Genomic DNA, 20,916 nt, shown 5'->3' on the forward strand with positions numbered 1-20,916 from the left:
AAGGTGATTGACCTGCAGCACCCTGCCTTCTTGGAACCCAGTCAACCACGAGAGGCATGCTTTGTTCTTTGCTAATAAAAGCCTTGAGTTACTCTCCTAACTCTCCGTCTTTTATGAGTAATTGATAGCGCATCACACATAAATGTGGGCATTTAAAGTGTCTTGTTCGCAATGTCATTTCCTGCTGACTTTGAAAGAGCAGGCATTTTTCAGAAGGCAAGGAAGCGAATGCTGCACCTCGGTACCGAATGATGCGCTGCTGACTGTTGAGGCAACAGCAGCGGTGTGGAAAATTGAAAGGTTGATGAGGTGCAAGCATTGTTTCGCGCGGGTGCTTTGATTGCTGGCATTTCAAACAGCCAGAAAACGCACTGGTTTCCTGACCGGGAATCGAACACTGGCCGCGGCGGTAAAAGCGCCGAATCCTAACCACTAGACCACCAGGGAAGCTGCGGAAAGCGCCCTGCCAGCAAGCAGAACAAGGCAGTCTTTCCTCCTTGCTGCTTTGAAATTCAGGTCACTTTCACGCCAGGCAAACTTTTCGTACAAGATGACATTCTTTAGGCGAGATCACAAAGTACATGTTCAGGAAACCACAGCATCAGGTGCGTGTAGGCGTCCACCTGAAATCTATTTGCTTTTGTGCTTTTCTCAGAGATACACAGTCAGAGAAAAGCCGTCGGGATATTGAATACTCAGCACCAAAATATCAAGGACAATACAGAGGAAACAATAATCCACTATGCCAACGAGGAATTGATGCAGGAGATTTTTATACAGTTCCTGACCGTTTAAAATTATTTTAGGTTCAATCTTTCGCTGTTGATTTTTTCCAAGGAGCGCTTGAAGGTGCTGCCAAAACGTTTAAAATTGGGGATGTCAGAATTCCTTCCCGTCGGGGAATTTCACCCCGGTCTCCCGCGTGACAGGCGGGGATACTCACAACGAGACTAACGAGGAAGTGAGCAATGTAATGTCTGTCAGAGTACGAATCGAGTCTGTTACACAGGAACAGGATGCCATTCAGCCCCTCAAAGCTGTTGCACAGGAACAGAAGCAGAATATTCATACCCTTGATGCAGTTGCACAGGTACAGCTAATAAATTATTTATGCTCATGTGATGTGCTTGCTATGAAATGAATTGTTAAAAAAGTTCGCCTGCATTGGCCGGGAATCGAACCCGGGTCTCCCGCGTTGCAGGCGAGAATTCTACCCCTGAACCAGCAATGCACGCCGACTTAATCGATTCTATTTTCTGGTAGCTACAATTTATTTTTGACATTTGTTAATACAAGCGGGGACATTGCGTTAACATAAAAAGCAATATGCAGCAGATACTGCATCTGGAATTGCTGATTAAATGCTGGAAACACTTCGAAGGTCCTGGAAGATCTGTGGACAGAGAAACACAGGGTTAACCTCTCAGGTGCATGAGCTCTCGGCAGAGCTAAGATTTTGCACTTTTCTACGTCCCGTGGGAGTTTCCTTCCAACGTTGTTTAGCTGCTCGAAAATTACATAATTAAGAAACTAACCTTCCCCAAAAGAATAAATAGGAGCAGGATTGGGCCATTCGGCCCCTCGAGCCCGCCATTTAATAAGTTCGTGGCTGATGAGATCTTCGACACAACGCAACTTTGCCGCCCGTTCCCCTTAACCTTTGACTCCCCTGTAGCTGAAATATATGTCTATCAGACATACAGAACCCGTTTGACGTCTTACAGTGTGGCCCGAGGGATAGTGTGGAGAAGCTGGGATTGTTTTCCTCTGGAGGCTAAGAGGAAATTTAATAGAGGCTTGCAAAATTACAATGGGTTTTGATAGAGGAAATAAAGACAAACGCTTTCCAATGGCAGGAGGGATGGTAACCAGAGGTAGAATTGTCTTATGCAGCGAATGTTAAGGCCTCATGAATATCAGGATAAGTTATCACGGCCCAGTTACTCTGTCATTCGAGTCTTGCACACGTTGCTAATGTGGCATTTTTCACACTGGCAATGAGATGACTGATAGCCGTGCTGTGATCAGCTAAGTTTGTTAGGGAGATGCAGTCGGCAAAATAGTACATGGAAGACGGATAATAACCGTGACTGCTCTGACACTGTGAGGTACACATAAATGTGGGCATTTAAAGTGTCTTGTTCCCAATGTCATTTCCTGCTGACTTTGAAACAGCAGGCATTTTATAGAAGGCAAGGAAGCGAATGCTGCACCTCGGTACCGAATGATGCGCTGCTCACTGTTGAGGCAACAGCAGCGGTGTGGAAAGTTGAAAGGTTGATGAGGTGCAAGCATTATTTCGCGCGGGTACTTTGATTGCTGGCATTTCAAATAGCCAGAAACGCACTGGTTTCCTGACACAGCAATCGAACACTGGGCCGCGGCGGTGAAGCGCCGAATTCTATCCACTAAACCACCAGGGAAGCTGCGAGAAGCATCCTGCCAGCAAGCAGAACAAGGCAGTCTTTCCTCCTTGCTGCTTTGAAATTCAGGTCACTTTCACGCCATGCAAACTTTTCGTACAAGATGACATTTTTTAGGCGAGATCACAAAGGGCATGTTCAGGAAACCACAGCATCAAGTGCGTGTAGGCGTCCACCTGAAACCTATTTGCTTCTGTGCGTTTCTCAGAGATACACAGTCAGAGAAAAGCCGTCGGGATATTGAATAATCAGCACCAAAATATCAAGGACAATACAGAGGTAACAGTAATGCACTGCTTGAGACAAAGACTCAAACACATGCACGAACACAGATGTGTGCTCACTTTGGGTGAGTATGTCTCAGATATCCATATGATCCATGGAGGCGTGCAGTACAGTGTGAGGCCATTCGGCCAATCGTGCCAGTGCTGTCCACTTGAAAGGTCAGACGTGCTTTCTCCCGCTGTTATCTGCATTTCCCTGTCCTCTCTCGTTCCGCAGTTCCCCGCACAAAAGACAAACAGAAGGAGAACACTATGCGAACGAGGAATTGATGCAGGAGGTTTTTATACAGTTCCTCACCGTTTAAAATTATTTTAGGTTCAATCTTTCGCTGTTGATCTTTTCCAAGGAGCGCTTGAAGGTGCTGCCAAAACGTTTAAAATTGGGGATGTTAAAATTCCTTCCCGTCGGGGAATTTCACCCCGGTCTCCAGCGTGACAGGCGGGGATACTCACAACGAGACTAACGAGGAAGTGAGCAATGTAATGTCTGTCAGAGTAAGAATCGAGCCTGTTACACAGGAACAGGATGCGATTCAGCCCCTCAAAGCTGTTGCACAGGAACAGGAGCAGAACATTCATACCCTTGATGAAGTTGCACAGGTACAGCTGATAAATTATTTATGCTCATGTGATGTGCTTGCTATGAAATGAATTGTTAAAAAAATTCGGCTGCATTGGCCGGCAATCGAACCCGTGTCTCCCGCGTGGCAGGCGAGAATTCTACCCCTGAACCACCAATGCACGCCGACTTGATCAATTCTATTTTCTCGTAGCTACAATTTATTTTTGACTTTTGCTAATACAAGCGGGGACATTGCGTTAACATAAAAACCAACATGCAGCAGATACTGCATCTGGAATTGCTGATTAAATGCTGGAAACACTTCGAAGATCCTAGAAGATCTGTGGACAGAGAAACACAGGGTTAACCTCTCAGGTGCATGAGCTCTCGGCAGAGCTAAGATTTTGCACTTTTCTACGTCCCGTGGGAGTTTCCTTCCAACGTTGTTTAGCTGCTCGAAAATTACATAATTAAGAAACTAACCTTCCCCAAAAGAATAAATAGGAGCAGGATTGGGCCATTCGGCCCCTCGAGCCCGCCATTTAATAAGTTCGTGGCTGATGAGATCTTCGACACAACGCCACTTTGCCGCCCGTTCCCCATAACCTTTGACTCCCCTGCAGCTGAAATATATGTCTATCAGACATACAGAACCCGTTTGACGTCTTACAGTGTGGCCCGAGGGATAGTGTGGAGAAGCTGGGATTGCTTTCCTCTGGAGGCTAAGAGGAAATTTAATAGAGGAATGCAAAATTACAATGGGTTTTGATAGAGTAAATAAAGACAAACGCTTTCCAATGGCAGGAGGGATGGTAACCAGAGGTAGAATTGTCTTATGCAGCGAATGTTAAGGCCTCATGAATATCAGGATAAGTTATCACGGCCCAGTTGCTCTGTCATTCGAGTCTTGCACACGTTGCTAATGTGGCATTTTTCACACTGGCAATGAGTTGACTGATAGCCGTGCTGTGATCAGCTAAGTTTGTTAGGGAGATGCAGTCGGCAAAATAGTACATGGAAGACGGATAATAACCGTGACTGCTCTGACACTGTGAGGTACACATAAATGTGGGCATTTAAAGTGTCTTGTTCCCAATGTCATTTCCTGCTGACTTTGAAACAGCAGGCATTTTATAGAAGGCAAGGAAGCGAATGCTGCACCTCGGTACCGAATGATGCGCTGGTCACTGCTGAGGCAACAGCAGCGGTGTGGAAAATTGAAAGGTTGATGAGGTGCAAGCATTATTTCGCGGGGGTGCTTTGATTGCTGGCATTTCAAATAGCCAGAAAACGCACTGGTGCCCTGACCTGACCCCGGGCCGCGGCGGTGAAAGCGCCGAATCCTATCCACTAAACCACCAGGGAAGCTGTGAGAAGCGTCCTGCCAGCAAGCAGAACAAGGCAGTCTTTCCTCCTTGCTGCTTTGAAATTCAGGTCACTTTCACGCCATGCAAACTTTTCGTACAAGATGACATTTTTTAGGCGAGTTCACAAAGGACATGTTCAGGAAACCACAGCATCAAGTGCGTGTAGGCGTCCACCTGAAATCTATTTGCTTCTGTGCTTTTCTCAGAGATACACAGTCAGAGAAAAGCCGTCGGGATATTGAATAATCAGCACCAAAATATCAAGGACAATACAGAGGGAACAGTAATGCACTGCTTGAGACAAAGACTCAAACACATGCACGAACACAGATGTGTGCTCACTTTGGGTGAGTATGTCTCAGATATCCATATGATTCAAGGAGGCGTGCAGTACAGTGTGAGGCCATTCGGCCAATCGTGCCAGTGCTGTCCATTTGAAAGATCAGACGTGCTTTCTCCCGCTGTTATCTGCATTTCCCTGTCCTCTCTCGTTCCGCATTGCCCCGCACAAAAGACAAACAGAAGGAGAACACTATGCTAACGAGGAATTGATGCAGGAGGTTTTTATACAGTTCGTCACCGTTTAAATTTATTTTAGGTTCAATCTTTCGCTGTTGATCTTTTCCAAGGAGCGCTTTAAGGTGCTGCCAAAACGTTTAAAATTGGGTATGTTAAAATTCCTTCCCGTCGGGGAATTTCACCCCGGTCTCCCGCGTGACAGGCGGGGATGCTCACAACGAGACGAACGAGGAAGTGAGCAATGTAATGTCTGTCAGAGTAAGAATCGAGCCTGTTACACAGGAACAGGATGCCATTCAGCCCCTCAAACCTGTTGCACAGGAACAGGAGCAGAACATTCATACCCTTGATGCAGTTGCACAGGTACAGCTAATAAATTATTTATGCTCATGTGATGTGCTTGCGATGAAATGAATTGTTAAAAAAATTCACTGCTTTGGCCGGGAATCGAACCCGGGTCTCCCGCGTGGCAATCGAGAATTCTACCCCTGAGCCACCAGCTCACGCCAACTTAATAGAATCTATTTTCTGGTAGCTACAATTTATTTTTGACTTTTGTTAATACAAGCGGGGACATTGCCTTAACATAAAAAGCAATATGCAGCAGATACTGCATCTGGAATTGCTGATTAAATGCTGGAAACACTTCGAAGGTCCTGGAAGATCTGTGGACAGAGAAACACAGGGTTAACCTCTCAGGTGCATGAGCTCTCGGCAGAGCTAAGATTTTGCACTTTTCTACGTCCCGTGGGAGTTTCCTTCCAACGTTGTTTAGCTGCTCGAAAATTACATAATTAAGAAACTAACCTTCCCCAAAAGAATAAATAGGAGCAGGAATGGGCCATTCGGCCCCTCGAGCCCGCCATTTAATAAGTTCGTGGCTGATGAGATCTTCGACACAACGCAACTTTGCCGCCCGTTCCCCATAACCTTTGACTCCCCTGTAGCTGAAATATATGTCTATCAGACATACAGAACCCGTTTATGTCTTACAGTGTGGCCGAGGGATAGTGTGGAGAAGCTGGGATTGCTTTACTCTGGAGGCAAAGAGGAAATTTAATAGAGGCTTGCAAAATTACAATGGGTTTTGATAGAGGAAATAAAGACAAACGCTTTCCAATGGCAGGAGGGATGGTAACCAGAGGTAGAATTGTCTTATGCAGCGAATGTTAAGTACTCATGAATATCAGGATAAGTTATCACGGCCCAGTTACTCTGTCATTCGAGTCTTGCACACGTTGCTAATGTGGCATTTTTCACACTGGCAATGAGTTGACTGATAGCCGTGCTGTGATCAGCTAAGTTTGTTAGGGAGATGCAGTCGGCAAAATAGTACATGGAAGACGGATAATAACCGTGACTGCTCTGACACTGTGAGGTACACATAAATGTGGGCATTTAAAGTGTCTTGTTCCCAATGTCATTTCCTGCTGACTTTGAAACAGCAGGCATTTTATAGAAGGCAAGGAAGCGAATGCTGCACCTCGGTACCGAATGATGCGCTGCTCACTGTTGAGGCAACAGCAGCGGTGTGGAAAATTGAAAGGTTGATGAGGTGCAAGCTTTATTTCGCGCGGGTGCTTTGATTGCTGGCATTTCAAATAGCCAGAAAACGCACTGGTGCCCTGACCTGACCCCGGGCCTCGGCGGTGAAAGCGCCGAATCCTATCCACTAAACCACCAGGGAAGCTGCCGGAAGCGTCCTGCCAGCAAGCAGAACAAGGCAGTCTTTCCTCCTTGCTGCTTTGAAATTCAGGTCTCTTTCACTCCATGCAAACTTTTCGTACAAGATGACATTGTTTAGGCGAGATCACAAAGGACATCTTCAGGAAACCACAGCATCAAGTGCGTGTAGGCGTCCACCTGAAATCTATTTGCTTCTGTGCTTATCTCAGAAATACACAGTCAGAGAAAAGCCGTCGGGATATTGAATAATCAGCACCAAAATATCAAGGACAATACAGAGGAAACAGTAATGCACTGCTTGAGACAAAGACTCAAACACATGCACGAACACAGATGTGTGCTCACTTTGTGTGAGTATGTCTCAGATATCCATATGATTCATGGAGGCGTGCAGTACAGTGTGAGGCCATTCGGCCAATCGTGCCAGTGCTGTCCACTTGAAAGATCAGACGTGCTTTCTCCCGCTGTTATCTGCATTTCCCTGTCCTCTCTCGTTCCGCAGTGCTCCGCACAAAAGACAAACAGAAGGAGAACACTATGCTAACGAGGAATTGATGCAGGAGGTTTTTATACAGTTCCTCACCGTTTAAAATTATTTTAGGTTCAATCTTTCGCTGTTGATCTTTTCCAAGGAGCGCTTTAAGGTGCTGCCAAAACGTTTAAAATTGGGGATGTTAAAATTCCTTCCCGTCGGGGAATTTCACCCCGGTCTCCCGCGTGACAGGCGGGGATACTCACAACGAGATTAACGAGGAAGTGAGCAATGTAATGTCTGTCAGAGTAAGAATCGAGCCTGTTACACAGGAACAGGATGCCATTCAGCCCCTCAAAGCTGTTGCACAGGAACAGGAGCAGAACATTCATACCCTTGATGCAGTTGCACAGGTACAGCTAATAAATTATTTATGCTCATGTGATGTGCTTGCTATGAAATGAATTGTTAAAAAAATTCGCCTGCATTGGCCGGGAATCGAACCCGGGTCTCCCGCGTGGCAGGCGAGAATTCTACCCCTGAACCACCAATGCACGCCGACTTAATAGATTCTATTTTCTGGCAGCTACAATTCATTTTTGACTTTTGTTCATGCAAGCGGGGACATTGCGTTAACATAAGAAGCAAAATGCAGCAGATACTGCATCTGGAATTGCTGATTAAATGCTGGAAACACTTCGAAGGTCCTGGAAGATCTGTGGACAGAGAAACACAGGGTTAACCTCTCAGGTGCATGAGCTCTCGGCAGAGCTAAGATTTTGCACTTTTCTACGTCCCGTGGGAGTTTCCTTCCAACGTTGTTTAGCTGCTCGAAAATGTATTAATTAAGAAACTAACCTTCCCCAAATGAATAAATAGGAGCAGGATTGGGCCATTCGGCCCCTCGAGCCCGCCATTTAATAAGTTCGTGGCTGATGAGATCTTCGACACAACGCAACTTTGCTGCCCGTTCCCCATAACCTTTGACTCCCCTGTAGCTGAAATATATGTCTATCAGACATACAGAACCGTTTGACGTCTTACAGTGTGGCCCGAGGGATAGTGTGGAGAAGCTGGGATTGCTTTCCTCTGGAGGCTAAGAGGAAATTTAATAGAGGCTTGCAAAATTACAATGGGTTTTGATAGAGGAAATAAAGACAAACGCTTTCCAATGGCAGGAGGGATGGTAACCAGAGGTAGAATTGTCTTATGCAGCGAATGTTAAGGCCTCATGAATATCAGGATAAGTTATCACGGCCCAGTTACTCTGTCATTCGAGTCTTGCACACGTTGCGAATGTGGCATTTTTCACACTGGCAATGAGTTGACTGATAGCCGTGCTGTGATCAGCTAAGTTTGTTAGGGAGATGCAGTCGGCAAAATAGTACATGGAAGACGGATAATAACCGTGACTGCTCTGACACTGTGAGGTACACATAAATGTGGGCATTTAAAGTGTCTTGTTCCCAATGTCATTTCCTGCTGACTTTGAAACAGCAGGCATTTTATAGAAGGCAAGGAAGCGAATGCTGCAACTCGGTACCGAATGATGCGCTGCTCCCTGTTGAGGCAACAGCAGCGGTGTGAAAAATTGAAAGGTTCAAGCATTGTTTTGCGCGGGTGCTTTGATTGCTGGCATTTCAAACAGCCAGTAAACGCACTGGTTCCACTGAGCGGGAATCGACCCCGGGCCGCGACTGTGAAAGCGCCGAATCCTATCCACTAGACCACCAGGAAAGCTGCGTAAAGCGTCCTGCCAGCAAGCAGAACAATGCAGTCTTTCCTCCTTGCTGCTTTGAAATTCAGGTCACTTTCACGCCAGGCAAACTTTTCGTACAAGATGACATTTTTTAGGCGAGATCATAAAGGACATGTTCAGGAAACCACAGCATCAAGTGCGTGTAGGCGTCCACCTGAAATCTATTTGCTTCTGTGCTTATCTCAGAGATACACAGTCAGAGAAAAGCCGTCGGGATATTGAATAATCAGCACCAAAATATCAAGGACAATACAGAGGAAACAGTAATGCACTGCTTGAGACAAAGACTCAAACACATGCACGAACACAGATGTGTGCTCACTTTGTGTGAGTATGTCTCAGATATCCATATGATTCATGGAGGCGTGCAGTACAGTGTGAGGCCATTCGGCCAATCGTGCCAGTGCTGTCCACTTGAAAGATCAGACGTGCTTTCTCCCGCTGTTATCTGCATTTCCCTGTCCGCTCTCGTTCCGCAGTGCTCCGCACAAAAGACAAACAGAAGGAGAACACTATGCTAACGAGGAATTGATGCAGGAGGTTTTTATACAGTTCCTCACCGTTTAAAATTATTTTAGGTTCAATCTTTCGCTGTTGATCTTTTCCAAGGAGCGCTTTAAGGTGCTGCCAAAACGTTTAAAATTGGGGATGTTAAAATTCCTTCCCGTCGGGGAATTTCACCCCGGTCTCCCGCGTGACAGGCGGGGATACTCACAACGAGATTAACGAGGAAGTGAGCAATGTAATGTCTGTCAGAATAAGAATCCAGTCTGTTACACAGGAACAGGATGCCATTCAGCCCCTCAAAGCTGTTGCACAGGAACAGGAGCAGAACATTCATACCCTTGATGCAGTTGCACAGGTACAGCTAATAAATTATTTATGCTCATGTGATGTGCTTGCTATGAAATGAATTGTTAAAAAAATTCACTGCATTGGCCGGGAATCGAACCCGGGTCTCCCGCGTGGCAGGCGAGAATTCTACCCCTGAACCACCAACTCACGCCGACTTAATATATCCTATTTTCTGGTAGCTACAATTTATTTTTGACTTTTGTTAATGCAAGCGGGGACATTGCGTTAACATAAAAAGCAATATGCAGCAGATTTTGCATCTTGAATTGCTGATTAAATGCTGGAAAGACTTCGAAGGTCCTGGAAGATCTGTGGACAGAGAAACACAGGGTTAACCTCTCAGGTGCATGAGCTCTCGGCAGAGCTAAGATTTTGCACCTTTCTACGTCCCGTGGGAGTTTCCTTCCAACGTTGTTTAGCTGCTCGAAAATTACATAATTAAGAAACTAACCTTCCCCAAAAGAATAAATAGGAGCAGGATTGGGCCATTCGGCCCCTCGAGCCCGCCATTTAATAAGTTCGTGGCTGATGAGATCTTCGACACAACGCAACTTTGCCGCCCGTTCCCCATAACCTTTGACACCCCTGTAGCTGAAATATATGTCTATCAAACATACAGGACCCGTTTGACGTCTTACAGTGTGGCCCGAGGGATAGTGTGGAGAAGCTGGGATTGCTTTCCTCTGGAGGCTAAGAGGAAATTTAATTGAGGCTTGCAAAATTACAATGGGTTTTGATAGAGGAAATAAAGACAAACGCTTTCCAATGGCAGGAGGGTTGGTAACCAGAGGTAGAATTGTCTTATGCAGCGAATGTTAAGGCCTCATGAATATCAGGATAAGTTATCACGGCCCAGTTACTCTGTCATTCGAGTCTTGCACACGTTGCTAATGTGGCATTTTTCACACTGGCAATGAGTTGACTGATAGCCGTGCTGTGATCAGCTAAGTTTGTTAGGGAGATGCAGTCGGCAAAATAGTACATGGAAGATGGATAATAACCGTGACTGCTCTGACACTGTGAGGTACACATAAATGAGGGCATTTAAAGTGTCTTGTTCCCAATGTCATTTCCTGCTGACTTTGAAACAGCAGGCATTTTATAGAAGGCAAGGAACCGAATGCTGCACCTCGGTACCGAATGATGCGCTGCTCACTGTTGAGGCAACAGCAGCGGTGTGGAAAATTGAAAGGTTGATGAGGTGCAAGCTTTATTTCGCGCGGGTGCTTTGATTGCTGGCATTTCAAATAGCCAGAAAACGCACTGGTGCCCTGACCTGACCCCGGGCCGCGGCGGTGAAAGCGCCGAATCCTATCCACTAAACCAGCAGGGAAGCTGCCGGAAGCGTCCTGCCAGCAAGCAGAACAAGGCAGTCTTTCCTCCTTGCTGCTTTGAAATTCAGGTCACTTTCACGCCATGCAAACTTTTCGTACAAGATGACATTTTTTAGGCGAGATCACAAAGGACATGTTCAGGAAACCACAGCATCAAGTGCGTGTAGGCGTCCACCTGAAATCTATTTGCTTCTGTGCTTTTCTCAGAGATACACAGTCAGAGAAAAGCCGTCGGGATATTGAATAATCAGCACCAAAATATCAAGGACAATACAGAGGAAACAGTAATGCACTGCTTGAGACAAAGACTCAAACACATGCACGAACACAGATGTGTGCTCACTTTGGGTGAGTATGTCTCAGATATCCATATCATTCATGGAGGCGTGCAGGACAGTGTGAGGCCATTCGGCCAATCGTGCCAGTGCTGTCCACTTGAAAGATCAGACGTGCTTTCTCCCGCTGTTATCTGCATTTCCCTGTCCTCTCTCGTTCCGCATTGCCCCGCACAAAAGACAAACTGAAGGAGAACACTATTCTAACGAGGAATTGATGCAGGAGGTTTTAATACAGTTCCTCAGCGTTTAAAATTATTTTAGGTTCAATCTTTCGCTGTTGATCTTTTCCAAGGAGCTCTTTAAGGTGCTGCCAAAACGTTTAAAATTGGGTATGTTAAAATTCCTTCCCGTCGGGGAATTTCACCCCGGTCTCCCGCGTGACAGGCGGGGATACTCACAACGAGACTAACGAGAAAGTGAGCAATGTAATGTCTGTCAGAGTAAGAATCGAGCCTGTTACACAGGAACAGGATGCCATTCAGCCCCTCAAAGCTGTTGCACAGGAACAGGAGCAGAACATTCATACCCTTGATGCAGTTGCACAGGTACAGCTAATAAATTATTTATGCTCATGTGATGTGCTTGCTATGAAATGAATTGTTAAAAAAATTCGCCTGCATTGGCCGGGAATCGAACCCCAGTCACTCGCGTGGCAGGCGAGAATTCTACTCCTGAACCACCAATGCACGCCGACTTAACAGATTCTATATTATGGTAGCTACAATTTATTTTTGACTTTTGTTAATACAAGCGGGGCCATTGCGTTAACATAAAAAGCAAAATGCAGCAGATACTGCATCTGGAATTGCTGATTAAATGCTGGAAACACTTCGAAGGTCCTGGAAGATCTGTGGACAGAGAAACACAGGGTTAACCTCTCAGGTGCATGAGCTCTCGGCAGAGCTAAGATTTTGCACTTTTCTACGTCCCGTGGGAGTTTCCTTCCAACGTTGTTTAGCTGCTCGAAAATTACATAATTAAGAAACTAACCTTCCCCAAAAGAATAAATAGGAGCATGATTGGGCCATTCGGCGCCTCGAGCCCGCCATTTAATAAGTTCGTGGCTGATGAGATCTTCGACACAACGCAACTTTGCCGCCCGTTCCCCATAACCTTTGACTCCCCTGTAGCTGAAATATATGTCTATCAAACATACAGAATCCGTTTGACGTCTTTCAGTGTGGCCCGAGGGATAGTGTGCAGAAGCTGGGATTGCTTTCCTCTGGAGGCTAAGAGGAAATTTAATAGAGGCTTGCAAAATTACAATGGGTTTTGATAGAGGACTAAAGACAAACGCTTTCCAATGGCTGGAGGGATGGTAACCAGAGGTAGAATTGTCTTATGCAGCGAATGTTAAGGCCTCATGAATATCAGGATAAGTTATCACGGCCCAGTTACTCTGTCATTCGAGTCTTGCACACGTTGCTAATGTGGCATTTTTCACACTGGCAATGAGTTGACTGATAGCCGTGCTGTGATCAGCTAAGTTTGTTAGGAAATGCAGTCGGCAAAATAGTACATGGAAGACGGATAATAACCGTGACTGCTCTGACACTGTGAGGTACACATAAATGTGGGCATTTAAAGTGTCTTGTTCCCAATGTCATTTCCTGCTGACTTTGAAACAGCAGGCATTTTATAGAAGGCAAGGAAGCGAATGCTGCACCTCGGTACCGAATGATGCGCTACTCACTGTTGAGGCAAAAGCAGCGGTGTGGAAAATTGAAAGGTTGATGAGGTGCAAGCTTTATTTCGCGCGGGTGCTTTGATTGCTGGCATTTCAAATAGCCAGAAAACGCACTGGTGCCCTGACCTGACCCCGGGCCGCGGCGGTGAAAGCGCCGATTCCTATCCACTAAACCACCAGGGAAGCTGCCGGAAGCGTCCTGCCAGCAAGCAGAACAAGGCAGTCTTTCCTCCTTGCTGCTTTGAAATTCAGGTCACTTTCACGCCATGCAAACTTTTCGTACAAGATGACATTTATTAGGCGAGATCACAAAGGACATGTTCAGGAAACCACAGCATCAAGTGCGTGTAGGCGTCCACCTGAAATCTATTTGCTTCTGTGCTTTTCTCAGAGATACACAGTCAGAGAAAAGCCGTCGGGATATTGAATAATCAGCACCAAAATATCAAGGACAATACAGAGGAAACAGTAATGCACTGCTTGAAACAAAGACTCAAACACATGCACGAACACAGATGTGTGCTCACTTTGGGTGAGTATGTCTCAGATATCCATATCATTCATGGAGGCGTGCAGTACAGTGTGAGGCCATTCGGCCAATCGTGCCAGTGCTGTCCACTTGAAAGATCAGACGTGCTTTCTCCCGCTGTTATCTGCATTTCCCTGTCCTCTCTCGTTCCGCATTGCCCCGCACAAAAGACAAACAGAAGGAGAACACGATGCTAACGAGGAATTGATGCAGGAGATTTTTATACAGTTCCTCACCGTTTAAAATTATTTTAGGTTCAATCTTTCGCTGTTGATCTTTTCCAAGGAGCGCTTTAAGGTGCTGCCAAAACGTTTAAAATTGGGTATGTTAAAATTCCTTCCCGTCGGGGAATTTCACCCCGGTCTCCCGCGTGACAGGCGGGGATACTCACAACGAGACTAACGAGGAAGTGAGCAATGTAATGTCTGTCAGAGTAAGAATCGAGCCTGTTACACAGAGAACAGGATGCCATTCAGCCCCTCAAAGCTGTTGCACAGGAACAGGAGCAGAACATTCATACCCTTGATGCAGTTGCACAGGTACAGCTAATAAATTATTTATGCTCATGTGATGTGTTTGCTATGAAATGAATTGTTAAAAAAATTCACTGCATTGGCCGGGAATCGAACCCGGGTCTCCCGCGTGGCAGGCGAGAATTCTACCCCTGAACCACCAATGCACGCCGACTTAATAGATTCTATTTTCTGGTAGCTACAATTTATTTTTGACTTTTGTTAATGCAAGCGGGGACATTGCGTTAACATAAAAAGCAATATGCAGCAGATTTTGCATCTGGAATTGCTGATTAAATGCTGGAAACACTTCGAAGGTCCTGGAAGATCTGTGGACAGAGAAACACAGGGTTAACCTCTCAGGTGCATGAGCTCTCGGCAGAGCTAAGATTTTGCACTTTTATACGTCCCGTGGGAGTTTCCTTCCAACGTTGTTTAGCTGCTCGAAAATTACATAATTAAGAAACTAACCTTCCCCAAAAGAATAAATAGGAGCAGGATTGGGCCATTCGGCCCCTCGAGCCCGCCATTTAATAAGTTCGTGGCTGATGAGATCTTCGACACAACGCAACTTTGCCGCCCGTTCCCCATAACCTTTGACTCCCCTGTAGCTGAAATATATGTCTATCAAACATACAGGACCCGTTTGACGTCTTACAGTGTGGCCCGAGGGATAGTGTGGAGAAGCTGGGATTGCTTTCCTCTGGAGGCTAAGAGGAAATTTAATAGAGGCTTGCAAAATTACAATGGGTTTTGATAGAGGAAATAAAGACAAACGCTTTCCAATGGCAGGAGGGTTGGTAACCAGAGGTAGAATTGTCTTATGCAGCGAATGTTAAGGCCTCATGAATATCAGGATAAGTTATCACGGCCCAGTTACTCTGTCATTCGAGTCTTGCACACGTTGCTAATGTGGCATTTTTCACACTGGCAATGAGTTGACTGATAGCCGTGCTGTGATCAGCTAAGTTTGTTAGGGAGATGCAGTCGGCAAAATAGTACATGGAAGATGGATAATAACCGTGACTGCTCTGACACTGTGAGGTACACATAAATGAGGGCATTTAAAGTGTCTTGTTCCCAATGTCATTTTCTGCTGACTTTGAAACAGCAGGCATTTTATAGAAGGCAAGGAACCGAATGCTGCACCTCGGTACCGAATGATGCGCTGCTCACTGTTGAGGCAACAGCAGCGGTGTGGAATATTGAAAGGTTGATGAGGTGCAAGCTTTATTTCGCGCGGGTGCTTTGATTGCTGGCATTTCAAATAGCCAGAAAACGCACTGGTGCCCTGACCTGACCCCGGGCCGCGGCGGTGAAAGAGCCGAATCCTATCCACTAGACCACCAGGGAAGCTGCCGGAAGCGTCCTGCCAGCAAGCAGAACAAGGCAGTCTTTCCTCCTTGCTGCTTTGAAATTCAGGTCACTTTCACGCCATGCAAACTTTTCGTACAAGATGACATTTTTTAGGCGAGATCACAAAGGACATGTTCAGGAAACCACAGCATCAAGTGCGTGTAGGCGTCCACCTGAAATCTATTTGCTTCTGTGCTTTTCTCAGAGATACACAGTCAGAGAAAAGCCGTCGGGATATTGAATAATCAGCACCAAAATATCAAGGACAATACAGAGGAAACAGTAATGCACTGCTTGAGACAAAGACTCAAACACATGCACGAACACAGATGTGTGCTCACTTTGGGTGAGTATGTCTCAGATATCCATATCATTCATGGAGGCGTGCAGGACAGTGTGAGGCCATTCGGCCAATCGTGCCAGTGCTGTCCACTTGAAAGATCAGACGTGCTTTCTCCCGCTGTTATCTGCATTTCCCTGTCCTCTCTCGTTCCGCATTGCCCCGCACAAAAGACAAACTGAAGGAGAACACTATGCTAACGAGGAATTGATGCAGGAGGTTTTAATACAGTTCCTCAGCGTTTAAAATTATTTTAGGTTCAATCTTTCGCTGTTGATCTTTTCCAAGGAGCGCTTTAAGGTGCTGCCAAAACGTTTAAAATTGGGTATGTTAAAATTCCTTCCCGTCGGGGAATTTCACCCCGGTCTCCCGCGTGACAGGCGGGGATACTCACAACGAGACTAACGAGGAAGTGAGCAATGCAATGTCTGTCAGAGTAAGAATCGAGCCTGTTACACAGGAACAGGATGCCATTCAGCCCCTCAAAGCTGTTGCACAGGAACAGGAGCAGAACATTCATACCCTTGATGCAGTTGCACAGGTACAGCTAATAAATTATTTATGCTCATGTGTTTGCTATGAAATGAATTGTTAAAAAAGTTCGCTTGCATTGGCCGGGAATCGAACCCGGTCTCCCGCGTGGCAGGCGAGAATTCTACCCCTGAACCACCAATGCACGCCGACTTAACAGATTCTATATTATGCTAGCTACAATTTATTTTTGACTTTTGTTAATACAAGCGGGGCCATTGCGTTAACATAAAAAGCAAAATGCAGCAGATACTGCATCTGGAATTGTTGATTAAATGCTGGAAACACTTCGAAGGTCCTGGAAGATCTGTGGACAGAGAAACACAGGGTTAACCTCTCAGGTGCATGAGCTCTCGGCAGAGCTAAGATTTTGCACTTTTCTACGTCCCGTGGGAGTTTCCTTCCAACGTTGTTTAGCTGCTCGAAAATTACATAATTAAGAAACTAACCTTCCCCAAAAGAATAAATCGGAGCAGGATTGGGCCATTCGGCCCCTCGAGCCCGCCATTTAATAAGTTCGTGGCTGATGAGATCTTCGACACAACGCAACTTTGCCGCCCGTTCCCCATAACTTTTAACTCCCCTGTCGCTGAAATATATGTCTATCAGACATACAGAACCCGTTTGACGTCTTACAGTGTGGCCCGAGGGATAGTGTGGAGAAGCTGGGATTGCTTTCCTCTGGAGGCTAAGAGGAAATTTAATAGAGGCTTGCAAAATTACAATGGGTTTTGATAGAGGAAATAAAGACAAACGCTTTCCAATGGCAGGAGGGATGGTAACCAGAGGTAGAATTGTCTTATGCAGCGAATGTTAAGGCCTCATGAATATCAGGATAAGTTATCACGGCCCAGTTACTCTGTCATTCGAGTCTTGCACACGTTGCTAATGTGGCGTTTTTCACACTGGCAATGAGTTGACTGATAGCCGTGCTGTGAACAGCTAAGTTTGTTAGGGAGATGCAGTCGGCAAAATAGTACATGGAAGACGGATAATAACCGTGACTGCTCTGACACTGTGAGGTACACATAAATGTGGGCATTTAAAGTGTCTTGTTCCCAATGTCATTTCCTGCTGACTTTGAAACAGCAGGCATTTTATAGAAGGCAAGGAAGCGAATGCTGCACCTCGGTACCGAATGATGCGCTGCTCACTGTTGAGGCAACAGCAGCGGTGTGGAAAATTGAAAGGTTGATGAGGTGCAAGCTTTATTTCGCGCGAGTGCTTTGATTGCTGGCATTTCAAATAGCCAGAAAACGCACTGGTGCCCTGACCTGACCCCGGGCCGCGGCGGTGAAAGCGCCGAATCCTATCCACTAAACCACCAGGGAAGCTGCCGGAAGCGTCCTGCCAGCAAGCAGAACAAGGCAGTCTTTCCTCCTTGCTGCTTTGAAATTCAGGTCACTTTCACACCATGCAAACTTTTCGTACAAGATGACATTTTTTAGGCAGGATCACAAAGGACATGTTCAGGAAACCACAGCATCAAGTGCGTGTAGGCGTCCACCTGAAATCTATTTGCTTCTGTGCTTTTCTCAGAGATACACAGTCAGAGAAAAGCCGTCGGGATATTGAATAATCAGCACCAAAATATCAAGGACAAAATAAAGGAAACAGTAATGCACTGTTTGAAACAAAGACTCAAACACATGCACGAACACAGATGTGTGCTCACTTTGGGTGAGTATGTCTCAGATATCCATATCATTCATGGAGGCGTGCAGTACAGTGTGAGGCCATTCGGCCAATCGTGCCAGTGCTGTCCACTTGAAAGATCAGACGTGCTTTCTCCCGCTGTTATCTGCATTTCCCTGTCCTCTCTCGTTCCGCATTGCCCCGCACAAAAGACAAACAGAAGGAGAACACTGTGCTAACGAGGAATTGATGCAGGAGGTTTTTATACAGTTCCTCACCGTTTAAAATTATTTTAGGTTCAATCTTTCGCTGTTGATCTTTTCCAAGGAGCGCTTTAAGGTGCTGCCAAAACGTTTAAAATTGGGTATGTTAAAATTCCTTCCCGTCGGGGAATTTCACCCCGGTCTCCCGCGTAACAGGCGGGGATACTAACAACGAGACTAACGAGGAAGTGAGCAATGTAATGTCTGTCAGAGTAAGAATCGAGCCTGTTACACAGGAACAGGATGCCATTCAGCCCCTCAAAGCTGTTGCACAGGAACAGGAGCAGAACATTCATACCCTTGATGCAGTTGCACATCTACAGCTAATAAATTATTTATGCTCATGTGATGTGCTTGCTATGAAATGAATTGTTAAAAAAATTCGCCTGCATTGGCCGGGAATCGAACCCGGGTCTCCCGCGTGGCAGGCGAGAATTCTACCCCTGAAACACCAATGCACGCCGACTTAATAGATTCTATTTTCTGGCAGCTACAATTTATTTTTGACTTTTGTTAATCCAAGCGGGGACATTGCGTTAACATAAGAAGCAAAATGCAGCAGATACTGCATCTGGAATTGCTGATTAAATGCTGGAAACACTTCGAAGGTCCTGGAAGATCTGTGGACAGAGAAACACAGGGTTAACCTCTCAGGTGCATGAGCTCTCGGCAGAGCTAAGATTTTGCACTTTTCTACGTCCCGTGGGAGTTTCCTTCCAACGTTGTTTAGCTGCTCGAAAATTTATTAATTAAGAAACTAACCTTCCCCAAAAGAATAAATAGGAGCAGGATTGGGCCATTCGGCCCCTCGAGCCCGCCATTTAATAAGTTCGTGGCTGATGAGATCTTCGACACAACGCAACTTTGCTGCCCGTTCCCCATAACCTTTGACTCCCCTGTAGCTGAAATATATGTCTATCAGACATACAGAACCGTTTGACGTCTTACAGTGTGGCCCGAGGGATAGTGTGGAGAAGCTGGGATTGCTTTCCTCTGGAGGCTAAGAGGAAATTTAATAGAGGCTTGCAAAATTACAATGGGTTTTGATAGAGGAAATAAAGACAAACGCTTTCCAATGGCAGGAGGGATGGTAACCAGAGGTAGAATTGTCTTATGCAGCGAATGTTAAGGCCTCATGAATATCAGGATAAGTTATCACGGCCCAGTTACTCTGTCATTCGAGTCTTGCACACGTTGCGAATGTAGCATTTTTCACACTGGCAATGAGTTGACTGATAGCCGTGCTGTGATCAGCTAAGTTTGTTAGGGAGATGCAGTCGGCAAAATAGTACATGGAAGACGGATAATAACCGTGACTGCTCTGACACTGTGAGGTACACATAAATGTGGGCATTTAAAGTGTCTTGTTCCCAATGTCATTTCCTGCTGACTTTGAAACAGCAGGCATTTTATAGAAGGCAAGGAAGCGAATGCTGCACCTCGGTACCGAATGATGCGCTGCTCCCTGTTGAGGCAAAAGCAGCGGTGTGGAAAATTGAAAGGTTGATCAGGTGCAAGCTTTATTTCGCGCGGGTGTTTTGATTGCTGGCATTTCAAACAGCCAGAAAACGCACTGGTTCCCTGACCGGGAATCGAACCCGGGCCGCGGCGGTGAAAGCGCCGAATCCTATCCACTAGACCACCAGGGAAGCTGTGAGAAGCGGCCTGCCAGCAAGCAGAACAAGGCAGTCTTTCCTCCTTGCTGCTTTGAAATTCAGGTCACTTTCACGCCAGGCAAACTTTTCGTACAAGATGACATTTTTTAGGCGAGATCATAAAGGACATGTTCAGGAAACCACAGCATCAAGTGCGTGTAGGCGTCCACCTGAAATCTATTTGCTTCTGTGCTTATCTCAGAGATACACAGTCAGAGAAAAGCCGTCGGGATATTGAATAATCAGCACCAAAATATCAAGGACAATACAGAGGAAACAGTAATGCACTGCTTGAGACAAAGACTCAAACACATGCACGAACACAGATGTGTGCTCACTTTGTGTGAGTATGTCTCAGATATCCATATGATTCATGGAGGCGTGCAGTACAGTGTGAGGCCATTCGGCCAATCGTGCCAGTGCTGTCCACTTGAAAGATCAGACGTGCTTTCTCCCGCTGTTATCTGCATTTCCCTGTCCTCTCTCGTTCCGCAGTGCTCCGCACAAAAGACAAACAGAAGGAGAACACTATGCTAACGAGGAATTGATGCAGGAGGTTTTTATACAGTTCCTGACCGTTTAAAATTATTTTAGGTTCAATCTTTCGCTGTTGATCTTTTCCAAGGAGCGCTTTAAGGTGCTGCCAAAACGTTTAAAATTGGGGATGTTAAAATTCCTTCCCGTCGGGGAATTTCACCCCGGTCTCCCGCGTGACAGGCGGGGATACTCACAACGAGATTAACGAGGAAGTGAGCAATGTAATGTCTGTCAGAATAAGAATCCAGCCTGTTACACAGGAACAGGATGCC

The 20,916-nt window shown here is 45.9% G+C and overlaps 4 non-coding genes across 4 annotated transcripts; all 4 read right to left on the bottom strand.

Annotated features, from left to right (window-relative positions):
- Positions 1–1,160: 1,160 nt before the first annotated feature.
- trnac-gca (transfer RNA cysteine (anticodon GCA)) lies at positions 1,161–1,231 on the bottom strand. The gene has a single exon. It is a non-coding gene; the product is annotated as a tRNA-Cys (tRNA).
- A 6,565-nt stretch (positions 1,232–7,796) lies between these two features.
- trnag-gcc (transfer RNA glycine (anticodon GCC)) lies at positions 7,797–7,867 on the bottom strand. Its single transcript has one exon. It is a non-coding gene; the product is annotated as a tRNA-Gly (tRNA).
- Positions 7,868–14,423: 6,556 nt separating this feature from the next.
- trnag-gcc (transfer RNA glycine (anticodon GCC)) lies at positions 14,424–14,494 on the bottom strand. Its single transcript has one exon. It is a non-coding gene; the product is annotated as a tRNA-Gly (tRNA).
- A 5,535-nt stretch (positions 14,495–20,029) lies between these two features.
- On the bottom strand, positions 20,030–20,101 carry trnae-uuc (transfer RNA glutamic acid (anticodon UUC)). The gene has a single exon. It is a non-coding gene; the product is annotated as a tRNA-Glu (tRNA).
- Between the last annotated feature and the right edge of the window lie 815 nt (positions 20,102–20,916).

This window comes from Somniosus microcephalus, unplaced genomic scaffold, assembly GCF_052327205.1.
Source record: "Somniosus microcephalus isolate GS21.2 unplaced genomic scaffold, FLI_Smic_1.0 unresolved_chr8, whole genome shotgun sequence".
NCBI classification, from domain to species: domain Eukaryota; kingdom Metazoa; phylum Chordata; class Chondrichthyes; order Squaliformes; family Somniosidae; genus Somniosus; species Somniosus microcephalus.